Raw genomic sequence first — 14,265 nt, 5'->3', positions numbered from 1 at the left:
CATTTTTTTTAATTAATATTCTTTGTAGACTGATATAATTGAGCCAAGGCTGAAATACAGAACTTGATGTGGTGTGGTTAAAGGTAGGTAAGTGATTTTTTTGGTTAAAGTGTTAAATAGCTCTATATTCTGGTAGTATTCATTGCTATAGAGTGTTTGTTCAGTAACAGGAGTCTCCATGTCTCTCCAGCTCTTTATTAAACAGAAAATGCATTTTCAGGTCGACGTACCAATGTTATCCAATCAGGATAGAGAACTCAGTCAGGATACAGATTAAACAAGTGAAATTGGAAGTGATGACACAAAGAAATGAGTGACAAAATAGGACTTTGAACACTAAATGGGTACTCTCCTGATTGGCTGAAAGTTTGTCACCTACCTCAAAATGTATTTTCTGTTTATTTACGAGCTGAAGGGACAGGGAACCCCCTGTTACTGAACACACTGTATAGCAATGATTACTATCAGAATAAAGTGCTTTTAACAAAACGTTTTGTTTTAACCCTACTTTGTCACTTTACCCTACTTTTAATTTGTCTGCAGCCGTATCCCTCAAAAGCACAACAAGCACAAAGCTCAATATATTGTATCTTCTATACATAATTCTATTTTGAAAATCGTGTTTCTTTCAGATGTGGTCTGTGTTTCCTTATCTTTTTGTGAACTCTGACATGGAAATGGTGTGAATGCATGCCCATGCAAATGATAAACACTAGGTGATGCTGGACAGAGAAACACATGAGAACAAAAAAGTCTCACTAGAAAATTCTCCTATAGCAATTTAATAGTACTATCACCACACATGGTGTTTTGAGCATTAGCTTTTCATCAGGCAAAGGTTAGAATACAGAGTATCACCATTTTCTGGCTGGACCTGAAGAACGAGGGCCACCGAGTCAGGTTAGTCTGTAACCAATGAGCCTTCAAAAGAGGAAGTAGAATACTAGAATACCTACGATAATGATGGAATGAAGTCTGAAAGTGTCATATGATCAAACACAATGGGGATATCGGTTTACCTATTCAGAAGCGTGGTGTCATTTCTTTCATCACAGTCACTGGAAGAAAGTGGTGCAGTGGACCAGCAACTAGTTTTGATATAAACCCTGACACCTTCACTCTGGAGACTGTTTGCTGTGGAGTTGCAAATGCATGCCAGCTTTCCAATGAGGGCCTGTGAGCAATTAGGGGTTAAGAGTCTTGCTCAGGGACAAATTTCATTTCATCGACACATTCGCTGGCCTGGCCTGGAATCGTACCTGAGGCAACCAGGGCCTCTGGCTCACTAGGCGGGCTCACTAACCACTCAGCTATTCCATGAAGTTAAGTATAAAAATCAGAAGCCGGTCTCATCGACGTAGGACCAGAGAAGAGGGCATGGCTACACAATGTTGACCGTTTGAAACACAGTTTGGGTTTCCAGGACCAGACCATGTTTATGTGTAACTGTATATTTTCTCTTTTTGTCTGTGAGGTGGATGAGGGAGAGCCAAATGTGTTGTGGCTGTCAGAACTCCATACCCCAGAGTCCCCAGAGACTACCCTGGTCTAAGCCACATGTCACAGGTCACTCTCTACACACAGGTCACCTCTGGACTGCTCCATGCTCTAGTACCCACACACAGGTCATCAAGGACAGTCAATGAGAGACCTGTTCTGGAGAAGGTAAGAAAATACCCTGACAACTTCAAAACAAGTGCATACTTAATTATGTACTTTAGTCATTGCTATTAACATCACTAAAAGTAATGGGGTTGATGCATTTTATTTTATAATTTTCTATGCTTTGTGAGTTGCGTTGTATCTGCAAGGAGCAGATTGGGGCATAGAGAACAGCTGTCTAAGCCCAAAGCTTTTGTAGTCCAGCTGCACATGCTCAAGGTCATCCTCATGGAAGCTCACCGGCTCAAATTACAGGTGCAGACCAGGTACTCACTATATATGTAGATGTATTTATATTTCTATATTTTGTTTATTGGAAGAACTCTCCAAAGTCCAGAGTTTTTGGCACACTGAACAGTGAGGTTTTCCTATCCTTTTTATAGATCCAAAGTTTGGGGTATATTTTGATGTCTTGTCCCACAGAACACATGGTGGACGCCAGTGTACACCACGTCCATGTGGAGGAATGCAATGGGCGTGGGACTGGTATTTGAGGCTGATCTGTTTACTACCAACTAAGCACATCTCGTGTGCTTGGGTGCTCTGAACTGGATGGATGGAATAACTATAATTATAAAATAAGTTGTACTGTAAGTACCAATGTCTATTCTGAGATTTAGAATGTTCAAATAAAGGTGTTAAAATCCTGATAGATTTCCAGATCTCGCACATCATATTATCAAAGAAAAAGCAAGATCTGTTGACCCAGAAACAAAGTAGTCACAGTGGAAAACCTTTAACACTTCCTTTGAAGCGCATGTCTATAATGCTTTATAAACATGCTTAAAATGACAATGATAACACTATATGATTATAGTTATAAGCACTCATAAATACTCATAATGCCTTATACAATAAGCATAATACATTGTATTATCAAATGTAAATGCACTGTAATCTGCTTATGACACTGGATAATTACAGTTATAAGCACTTTCATAAAGGATTTATAATCACACTATATTATAACAGTGATTATACATAATACATTTATTAAAATGTATTATGTATTACATGTATGAGAACTAAACACTCTGATCCTTACCTGAACCAAGACATATCATGGTCTACTATTACAGTATACAGTGTGATTCTAATTTATTATAAGTATGTTTATAAGTATTATAGACATGGGCTTCACATGAAGGATTACCAAAAACCCATTGCATTAAAGAATGGCACAACTCTATAAATAATCACCAGTTAAAATATTACTAGAAATATTTAACATTTATTTCCTAAAATACTGAGGAAATACAATCCTATCAGCGTGACAGGTGAAAACATGTCTTATTCTCCACACTAGATGGCAGAATAGAGCAGTGCTTAACTGTCTGCTCTACTACTACTGACTCTCTAGACTGGAAACAGACTTGCTGGTCTCAAGCTGAATACAAGAATGCTCGCCCCAAAACACGCTCGCCCCCGGGTAAAATCCGGTGACCTTGGAACGGTCGCCACCAGGTATTCCTAAACGTAACCTCAGTAAAACTATGCCTAAACCTAACCTTATTCATAAACTTAATCTCAGTAAAACTATGCCTAACCCTTAAACTTATTATTCCTAACCTTAACCACAATAAAACAAATAGAAGAATACAAGAACCGACGATGGGGGCGAGCAGTCTGCAAAACAATGGGGGAGCATGTGTTTTGGGGCGCGTGTTCCGGTTACCAGCTAGTATCTGGAGAAATGGCAATACATCTAAGGGCACTAACCGCTGCTATTTTTAATCTCTGAAGAAAGATAATTTCAACGTCTTCTGTCTGTTGAATACTCTGTGGCAACCAACATCTACACTCTACCACTGACAGGATGAAGTTGTTGTAACATTATTTCTCCAGGTCCAGTATGTCATTCTCCACCCTCTCTGCCTCTCTTGCCTCTGCCTAGAGCATAGGAGGAGGCTCTCCATAAGGAAAGAATAAATTAATAAATACATCTGTCTGACATGCATTATAAAACACATCTCTGCAGATAATGGTTAGACTTATATTTGAAATTGATCTACACAGTTCAGATGTACAGTATTTGAGCTATTGCCATCTGTTTGCAGTTGAATTCAAATAGGTCTTTGTTGTTTTTCATTCTTAATCTGAAACGAAATTCAGACTTGTCTTGTCAGATTTTTTTGATTTTTTACTTTGAGCTATATTTTCTGCCTTTAAGGATTATAGCTGCTGCTTTTAGTGGAAAAACTAAAACATTGACCAAAGTACAATGGAAAATGTTTCCACCATAGCAAAGACTTATGTACCTCTTGAGCCCTTTGGAGAATAACATGCAAGCACTTATAGTTGTCACATTCATCCAATGCACCCTCTACTTTCTCCAATGACAAATCACCAGGTTCATGTGAGCTCGGCATCTTGAGTCAGGTGACGGGAGACCATGGGTAAAGTCAGACAGTCAAAGAACACTTGGCAGCCAGTGTGGTCATGCATCATTCATGCACAGGGACACATGCACAGTTAAATTCTGTGTAATAATGGACCCGTAACTCTGTACATGCATGCTAGAAAACAACTGATATGGATCAGCCCACTCTTGAGCCATTTAAGTCAATGCATCTAATGGTTGTGAAAGTGGTTTTAATGGGGTGACAGTGGAAATAGACAAAGAGTACCCACTGCTTTCAGGGGTACGGCCATCATAATGCAGACTGAAGACTCTGGGACACTTTATGAGCACACATGGGGGAGGGGGGGTGTTATTGGGGGTGGCGGACACATGCACAGTTAAATTCTGTGTAATAATGGACCCGTAACTCTGTACATGCATGCTAGAAAACAACTGATATGGATCAGCCCACTCTTGAGCCATTTAAGTCAATGCATCTAATGGTTGTGAAAGTGGTTTTAATGGGGTGACAGTGGAAATAGACAAAGAGTACCCACTGCTTTCAGGGGTACGGCCATCATAATGCAGACTGAAGACTCTGGGACACTTTATGAGCACACATGGGGGAGGGGGGGTGTTATTGGGGGTGGCGGCACTGCCCCATCAAAACAAAGGAAAGGTGTACTTTTTAATGATGGACGCTGCAAATTTTTCAGATGAACTTAAAGTAAAAAGTACATGTGCATGTATTCTCTTCACAGTGGAGTGAGAATAAAAGAGGAAGGAAGGAGAGCAACAAGACAAGGAGTGGAGAAAGTGAAAAAGAAAAAAAATCCCAATGCCCCCACCCCACCTCCTCCTTCAGAGTTCAAAATGATTTTCAGCTGCCTTTGGACTGGAGGGATTTACATTAACTCCAAACTGCTCCAGTTCTTGGCACCGCTGCCTGTGCCTGTTACCTCATGAAATGCCATGGGTGCCACAACTCTGTGCCCACCCCCTGGCCAGCTCTTTCAACTCCTTTCCGTTTGGCGTGATTAAGAGCAGGTGGGCTTCACAGCGAGCAGTTTCAGGGTCCTGACTCCATAGTATGAGCCAAGTGTGTCCAACTGTACCACAAATCAGATTGGTGCTGGGGATTGATTTATTTGATAATTCTTTTTTATTTATTTATTGGTACACCAAATAAATATAGCCCTCAACTAGAGGACAAGTGATCATGTCCTGCTGTGTCTGAAGTGTCCATGAATAAGCTTTGAATCTCAGGCTCCAAGAGGTGCTGTTCTGTTACTGTTGCACTCTCTCTCTCTCTCTCTCTGATCTACATGAAGAGTGGCTATTCAGGCACCAACATGCAGCATCAGAAAACATAACATAGACATTAGATACAATGCAGCCTATCTTAAAGAAGCAAATGATCCGAGCACCTATTGGGTGCAGACAACCGGCTATAACGTTCAAGAAACCTTTGCCGTGAATCATGCAAAAGCAGATATTATACATTCACAGCATCTGTGCAGCTGGTGCATGTGACTTGCAGCTTTGCCCACTGAGAGACCTGAGAAGTGTAGTCACCCAAACCACAATATAGATTTTGGGCTCCAGTGCTTGCAGTGCCAGGTGTTTAGCTTGGAGCAGGACCACAGTGCTGTGGTTACTGGCTGCTTGTACTGTAACCCTACAGGTCCCACAACCATGGCTAGAAAAGAGGTTACAGTAACCCCAGCTATTCATTTGCCCTTCTGTCTGGGCACTGCATGTGGACTTGGCAGACAGTCTTCTTATGGCAACCATACAAAAAAGGATTGTGTTTTAGAATGGCCCATAATAGCATATAACAATTTCTTGTTTTATGTGTCATGGATAAATCGTTATAGATTTATAGGAATCTGAATGTGATATATATCATTATAATGGAATACCCTGATTCAAGTTCGTTCATAATAAGTTTCATTGCTAACAATAACTATGGTTTCAGTGAGACCTTTTGCCATCCTGGAAAGCTCACAGCCGATAATTAATTTACAACAGATGCGATGCTTATTTGTCCTCGGTGAAAGGTTGAAACGGGGCAGGGTAGGACTTGGCGGGCTGTGCTTTTGAAAGACTCGGGAAGACTATAAAAACTAGATCGTGCCCATTGTGCAAGGCTCGGCTTGAAGTGGGAGGCAGTGTCCACACAGAAAGGAGAGCAAACACGGTACCTAGACGTTTGATTTGCTGCTGTCGGATCACTGGCTGTATATGCTGTAGATATAGCGAACACTCGGCGAAGTCGACAGTTCTTTTTTCTCAAGTAGCCTAACAGTGGCGTTTTCCCTCACCTTCACAGACATTTAAAAAAAAAAGCATTACATCATTCATCTGTCCTTTTAAAGAGGCAGATAGTTATTTTATTTCGTGTATGTCAGCTACTTTATAGTTGGTGGGGATGCGCGTCTTCTCAGTAACCAAACGACCCGGGCTTTGACGCATATTTTCCCCCCAAAGCTGGACGCGTTCACCGGCCGCTTTCCGTTTTGTGGTTAAAGCTTTCTAGCAACTTTTCTGGCCGTTACTTTTTTGACGCCGCGGAGAGAAGATGGGAATGTGTCAACGTGAGTCTTGTGTGTCCGCGCTGCTTTACCGAAGAAGTTTCCGCTGGACGGTGCTGCTGTTGTGGCTGAGCAGCTCTGCTCAGGGGACCTGGAGGACGGGACTGTACAAAACCTACTCAGCAGGGAGCCAACTGGTCCAGACATCAGCCTCTCACACCTCTATATATCAAAAAAGGTAAAAACTGATAGCAGATTATGCAGTTGTCAAGTTGATGTTGTTTTTTTTCAATATGTGTTTTTAATGTTTTAATCTAGCCTATATGTTATCAAATTGTCTAGATACAGGGGTCTTCAATAGGGGGTCCCGGACCCCCTAGGTGGTCCTCAGAGTTACTACAGGGGGTCCGCCAAATCTTTGTGTGATGGGGAACATTAGCCAAAAATAGCAGATCCACAAGCTCATAACGGTTGTGTGCTTGTAGATCTGCTATTTTCGAAGAGTTTGTGTACAGGGAAAAAAGAGTATAGTACAGAGCCAATGGTCAAGTTGACTAAATGTTGAGGGTTTAAAAGGTTATCTGAAAATACACATTAGCATGAATCCAACTATCTATGAAATGTATGAAAAAGTTTAATCTGTAACACAGTTTTATACATTATGTAGTGGGGGTCCCGGCTTCATCTCTCTCTCATCTAGGGGGTCCTTGGGCTGAATAACGTTGAAGACCCCTGGTCTAGAGAACTATATTAAACATTAACTAAGTGTAGGCTACTCATTGTGCACTGCTACTTCATTGTCTCTACCTATCAGTCCTTAACCCCCCCTCCCGCCCCACTTTTATGCTCTCACTAAATTACAGTACATTCAGAGTTACTCCCATCCATGTCCATCTATTTAGCCGACTGTATTGTCTTCCTGACAGTTGGTTTCCTTTTTCCTGTTCAGGGAACTGAGGGAAGCATGCTTTTGTCTGTTCTCTCCCATTGTCATTGTTGCCCACTGCTTTGGTCTCGACTGTTTTGGCCTCTGAGAGGTGGACTGTCTCTTGAGTTGTGCGCTGTGCTCTACATTTTGCCAGCAGCAGCCTTCAACTCTCAACATCTGCTGCCTCTCAGCTGTCTGGGCTCTCCTTGAAGATCTGGACAGACTACTCAGGGGATCTTGTACTAAGCTCTACAAAGACAAACAAACCACCAACTTGGATGTGTGGATCTGCCACCATAAATCCAAATGTCAGCAGTGAACACAGCACACATTTTGAATTGAGCGTGGATAGTGAGCCTGGAGCAATCATTTTTACATCTGCAATAAAGTCTGCACATGTAATCGATGACCAAAGCGCGCTGAGTGATAAGGTTTATGAAATTGTCAGTTATCATTGCCATTAGTATGTGTGTGTGTGTGTGTGTGTGTGATGTATGTTTGTTTGTCTCGCCTTTGTGCATCTCAGAGTGACAGCCAGGGATGTCGATGAGTGTGGATCTGAGACAAAACCATCAGACTAAACACAAAGGGGGAAAACGCCATCTGCTTTGCTTCCCTTTTAGACAAGCAAGTGCAAGGCTGGCCGATGCTTGATGATGCTTGATGATGAGATGACGTTCTCCATTTCACAAATATTTATGTTCCTCAAGTTCAATGCGTGCAAGTGAAAGTGTGCGCGTGTGCACGTGTCGTGTGCTAGAGACACATACACACACACACACACACACACACACACACACACACACACACACACACACACACACACACAAATGCACCCTTTTTAATGTGGGAAAGCTTAAAGGTTGATGGTTGAAGATTCTTTGTTCTCCTGGTTGTGTTTAGTGGTCCCAGTCTGGGTCAACTGGTTTTGGTCCACTGGTTTACCCCCCACTCAGCTTCCCTGTCATTCACTGGCAGAAGTTTGTGGATATGTTTAGTAAACAAATGCAGCTGGGACTCCACCGCATCTGGGCTTGTTTTGGGAAGAGGAGCTGAGTTTACAGTTTCCTCAGGTTGCTGCGGTTTGAGAGTTGATGTGAACAGGGATGGATGGACAGAGATGGAGCGGGTGTTGTGAGTCAAATGTGGACTGAGAAGACAGGGGTCAGTGGGTTTAAGGTGTCATGAATGTCACTGAGTGAGCCTCTTGGTCCACCTGCTGTCTGGTCTGATCTATATAGACAGGCATGTTTATGGTGTGTCAACAAAGCCAAACAGTGGCTATTGGTTTTTATAGAACAGAGGCTCTCACATGGGCATAGCCTGAGTGATCCGACATTCCTACGCCACGGTGCACTAACGACTGTGAGACTCTGCAACTGGTCATTAAGCACACAGTCAAGGGGATGTAGGCTCTAAAGGTAGAAAATATAGGACTGTGTAGTAGAGGTCAGTCATAGGGAGACAATAGCAGAGTCTTCCCAGACAAAGCCCTGACTTAACACAAAGCCCCTTACCCAAATGAAAGGAGGTAAATCAAAACTCGTTGAGTTGTGCTGTTCTTGACTCGTGCAGTCCCTCTGTAGAATACCCAATGAAGCATGTATTCAACCGTGTCCTTGAAGACTACAGTCTATTACTTTGACAAACAAGATAACTGAAATAATAACTTATTGTTGTCGAGCAATATGGTTGTGTAACAAAGTATAACTAAGCTAAAAGCAGAGTGAAGCTGGCTGAAGTAGCTGCCTCTTGCTCCGCTCCTACTGCGGAGGACTAGTAGTCATGGTGTGACAAGCAGTCAGGGGCCCCGTGACGCCCCTCATTCCTCACCCATCATCACTACCTAGCTTAGTTTAAACGTACTCACACGCGCGCTCCTTTAACATTGGGAATGGAAATGACAGGGATTCCAATGGTTCTGTAGCCTAAAAGGGAATACTACGATATTTTGGCCAGCCTTGAAAAAGCGATCTCTGATCTCAATGTGACTACGTGGTAAAATAAAGGTAAAATACATTAATACAAATGTTGGAGTTCAAATTATTATATTAAAATTAATTATATTAAAATTAATTAATCTGTGATTCCATTAAAAAAAATCATTTATAAAGGACATAGTTTTGGTGACAGTGATATTATCCAGGGTGCTTTTGTATAACATACAGTCATTTTCTAGTATGGGGATAATAGCACTCAAGTATATACTGACTTTCTTTTGTTTTCTTAAAGACGGGGTGCCGTGATTTTCAGCGAAAAAACTTTTATGGTTATACTAGGAGGAAGATTTTTTTCAAAAAAGTGTACAGAAAGTTTAAAATTATGTTTTTATGTGGACACGCCTCCAGTTCATTAAGGGTGCGTTCGAAAATACAGCACTGAGCGCACTGGCCAATACAAACTAATAGGCGAGTGTGCTACTGTGCGTAATTTTCTAACGCGCCCTAAGTATACCTGGTTCTCACCTTAGCACCTCCTCCACCACCTTAGCACCACCCACCTGTCCTAGTCCCTCCTCCTCCTCATGCCCACACCTGTTGTGTTATGATAATGAGGGGGAGGGTATATTTTTACTGTGTCATTAAATGGCTGTTTTTCTATTGGCACGTTTGACCCTCAAGGTTTCAGCCTCCAGGAAGAAACTCAAAATAGTCAGAGAAGACATAAAACACCATAAAAACACCACCAGGGGGCTTAATGAAGTTCTATCAACCTCATAGACACATGAAAAACAGAAAAGGTGCAAAACCATGGCACCACCTCTTTAAGTACATTTTCGCCTTAGGCCTTTCTTATTGATAGTAACTGACTGTGTAGAGAGACAGGAAATGGTGAGAGAGAGTCGGGGAGTGAAATCAGCAAAGGTCCGCGGGCCCAGGAATCAACCCGGGACTCACTGTCAGGCATCAGAGCCTAATGTGGTGCGAGCCTTAACCACTCGGCTATTGGCATCCCAAGTGATATACAGACTATTTTGTTAAGAGAAATGTAGCATGTTTCCACGCCACACAGTCACTGTTTGATTAAAGCTGCAATTCAAACATTTTATGTCCTATCTGGGATTATCTGGGAGACCAAATTTCTATATCTCATATATTGAGCTTATGAGCTTCAGGCAGTACTACTTGTCAACCTCTGTCCTACGACCTGACACCATGCTCTAAATTTCTCAACTACTGCAGATGCAATCTGGGAACCCATTCGGTAAAAAAGAGAGAGATTACTGCAGATGTGGTAGATCTATGCTGTAGTTGTTATACTGTATAATAAGCTGTAGGCCTACCATACATATTGGTTAAAATAAAGTTCTGGATTCCAGCTTGAATGGTCAACTGGGCAGCTCTGTGGTTCAACGAAGCAGCTCTTAGCTGAACATTTGCATGACATCACAATTTAGAGGCCTCAAGGAATGGGACATTGTTAACCTTCATAAATGCTGTCCTACATTAGGCAATAGAAATAATACATATTATTTATACCATATATGCGTAGCTATCTGTGTCCAATAAGTTCCATGTTGTTTTTTACAATAAACATTAAATATTATTGGCTTTACTAATTAACTACTAGAAGAAAATAGAAATGCCAAGATCCCCTCTGTCATTTTTTTAAAAAACTTCCAACTGCAGACACCTTGGGGAGAAAAAGAGGGGCACATACTGTACCCAGCCGCAAGCACACACAAACACACTAAAAGCTCACAGGTGTTCCAAATCTACATGCATACAGGCAGACTTGTCCTCAAGCACAAAGCTGAGTAAGACTTTTCCAAGTTTTTCTGTGGCTTCGGCATGAGAATCACTTAGCTTGGCCCTCCAAGGCCTCAGTTTGGTGCTTTGATGATTTGTAGATGTTTTCTTTGCGAGTTCACTGACCCAGAGTGAGGATGTTTATCGGGTATGAAGAGCCCTTTGGCCCAAGTCTTCTTGGAGAGCTATGACCCGCTTCTCGTTCACCACGGCCCCTGAAGTGACCGTGTCATTTGATCCTGAGAAGACCTGCAGCACAACTGGGCCACCCATTTGACATTGGGGCTATTCTATTGACAGATTTTCAGTCACTTAATAACTGATTTTCAATCACTTATTTTTGTCGAGCGATATGGTAATTTGATGAGGTATAAATTAGCCTTTAGTATCTCACTAACAGCTCTGTGATGCTAGAAGTGTAACCCTAACGATACACACTATAATTCTCAGTTTTGGTAACATTTTCTGTCCGTCTCTATCTTTCTGTATCACTCAATCTGCCTTAGCTATCATTAACCTCTTACTGTGTTCACATTGGACTCATATATCCTCGTGTAACCTTTAAGATGTTCAATCTACTTATATTTGTATAGCTCCCTCCCTCTGTTTTTCTCAGCAGCAGATTATAACTGCTGGAATGTCATCTCTCTGTCTCTCTCTCCATTAATGCCACTACTTTCTCTCTCGCTCTCTCCCATTTGTTGTTGGATGACATTTATCCCATGTCTCTTCTCCTCCATCCCTCTGGGACCTACAGTGCAGAGTGCATCATAATTGTCTATCCTTTCCTTTCCCATGGGCAGGCTTCTTGTGTGACCTCTCTGTGGTAGAATGACCTTCCCCTCATCTTCTCCATTCTACTCTCCTATTTTCTCTGACTGCATGCCACATCTGTCTTTTGTCTTTTGTTCTCCACAAGTATTTTTTCCCACAGACAAAAATCTAGAAAAATTCCTTCAGATTGCTGTCATATCCATGCATATTCTTTGACTGCAGTGCTTCTCTGTTCCTCATCCCGTAGTATAAAAATGAAAGGGTATATTTCAATGAGGGAGGTGGCGGTGGGGGTGGAGGTTCAGCCATGTCCCAAAGGCAAGGTAGTTATTGAGAGAGAAAAGGAGACTGAAACAGGAAGCACAGCAGGGAGTGCACCTGGATGTTGTTGACCAGAGTCTGGCTCTGCTCCGTTTCGTGAGTCTGACGAGTAGTATGCCCTCCTGTCAGTTTCAGGGCACTCTGCTTCAAGCGTCTACATCCATTTATAGACAGTTACTTTAAAGTGAAATTACCTCCTAAGCCATCATAGCATGATGATGCATGGGATGAGTCCCATGACACACTGGGCTGGGGGGCAGACCATCACTCCTCAAAGGAATTTACCTTTTTTTAGACTATTTCATGAGCTCTCCATCAGCGTTATTCATTTGGGGTTCTGCACGCTTTGTTTCCCCCGATGTTTTACTGTGTTGGCGGCAGCAGTGGTGGGGAACAGATGGACCAAAGCTGTGATATTTTTCCATCCCTTCAGAATTAAGATTTTTTTCTCTCTCTCACACACACACACACACACACACACACACACACACACACACACACACACACACACACACACACACACACACACACACACACACACACACACACACACACACACACACACACACACTCTAAGCTGTTGGCTGTGATGTGTATGACTGCTAGAGATGGCTGATGATTTATTTGGTTTGGGTCCAGCATTATGAGTGCGCCATGTTTGGAGAGAGACCTGATACTCACTGAGGGCCTGCTGGGTGCTGTTGCCAGTGAAACGCCAGGGTGCTGGTGGGTTTCACACTTATCCACACACCATCCTCCAGCAGGGGGATGGTGTGTCCTATAACAGGATTCAGAGATGAAGTATAAGTGCATCAAGCACCTGTGTCCCGTTTGCACTTTGACATGCATACAGCCTCATTAAATCCAATGGAGCATTAAACGGTAGTCCTCTAGTCTAGCTATTAGCTAACCAAGGAGAGTTATTCCGTCATTGTAAACTTATGTTCAGATTAATTTTGTCATCTCTCAGCTCATGAGCCAAAGCATAATAACAGCGTACAGCAACAATCCCCAGTAATGGGATGCTTATTTCTCTCACCGACAGGCAAATTATTGCATAATGCAGGTTTCAGTTGTCAGGTCAATGGACATTTCATTGTAATCTTCATTTTGCCAGTTGCTTTTGTTATTTTGTATTTTGAAATGCTCCTTGGATAGGGAGAGGCCTGTCGTAAAACCTATAAAACCCCCACTTCCCCTTCTTACCCCCTGGTGACATACTTAGCTGTTCCCAGGTGGAGCTGTGGCCTCCCCTCTTAGCCTGGGAAACTCTGATGTTTATCTGTTGGTTCTGGAGGATAAGTGCTGGGGAGGAGAAGAGTTCAGCTCTTCCCACTTCCACCCCTATACCTGACCACAGAGCCTTCAGAGTTTGCATTCTTCCACCAGTGTTTAGCTATTTTCTTTGTGTTGTTGTTTTCATTTAAACAGGGGAAAGCCAACATTGAAGAATGTAATAGTATGGATCTGACTGAGGTCATGTTTGTAGCCATCGTCAACTTACTTTTGTGATCTTGCTTTACAATGACAAAATCTAAGCAACGTTTTAATTAATCAACTCTCACCGGAACACCTTCGCTTCACCCAGTTTGCACCTTTCCACAAGATGTTCTTTAATCATTCAATCAACCATTTAATATTTGCCATTTACTGTAACCTTTGGTGACACACACATACAGTACCCCCAACAGTTGTTAGCATAACAAAAGAAAGCTACTTTACCACAGTAACCTACGACGGTCAATGTTTAGATTCTGACTGTTCGTGAAACCAGAGAGGTATGTATCTGCCGTATGTATCTGCCAAAAACTACAAATGTTATACCAAAGTGAAATATCTCTTAAGCCCAATGAAGCTGTACAGATATTTCTTATGGATGCCCTTGCTTTCATCTGCCCAGGCCAGGTCTGTGTGCGGGCACCGCAACATGTGGGGATTGTTAATGTGGGCTGGTTC

The sequence above is a fragment of the Gymnoscopelus braueri genome (assembly GCF_963280865.1).
Source record: "Gymnoscopelus braueri genome assembly, chromosome: 7".
Lineage (NCBI taxonomy): Eukaryota > Metazoa > Chordata > Actinopteri > Myctophiformes > Myctophidae > Gymnoscopelus > Gymnoscopelus braueri.
Note: the sequence above shows the minus strand (reverse complement) of the source record.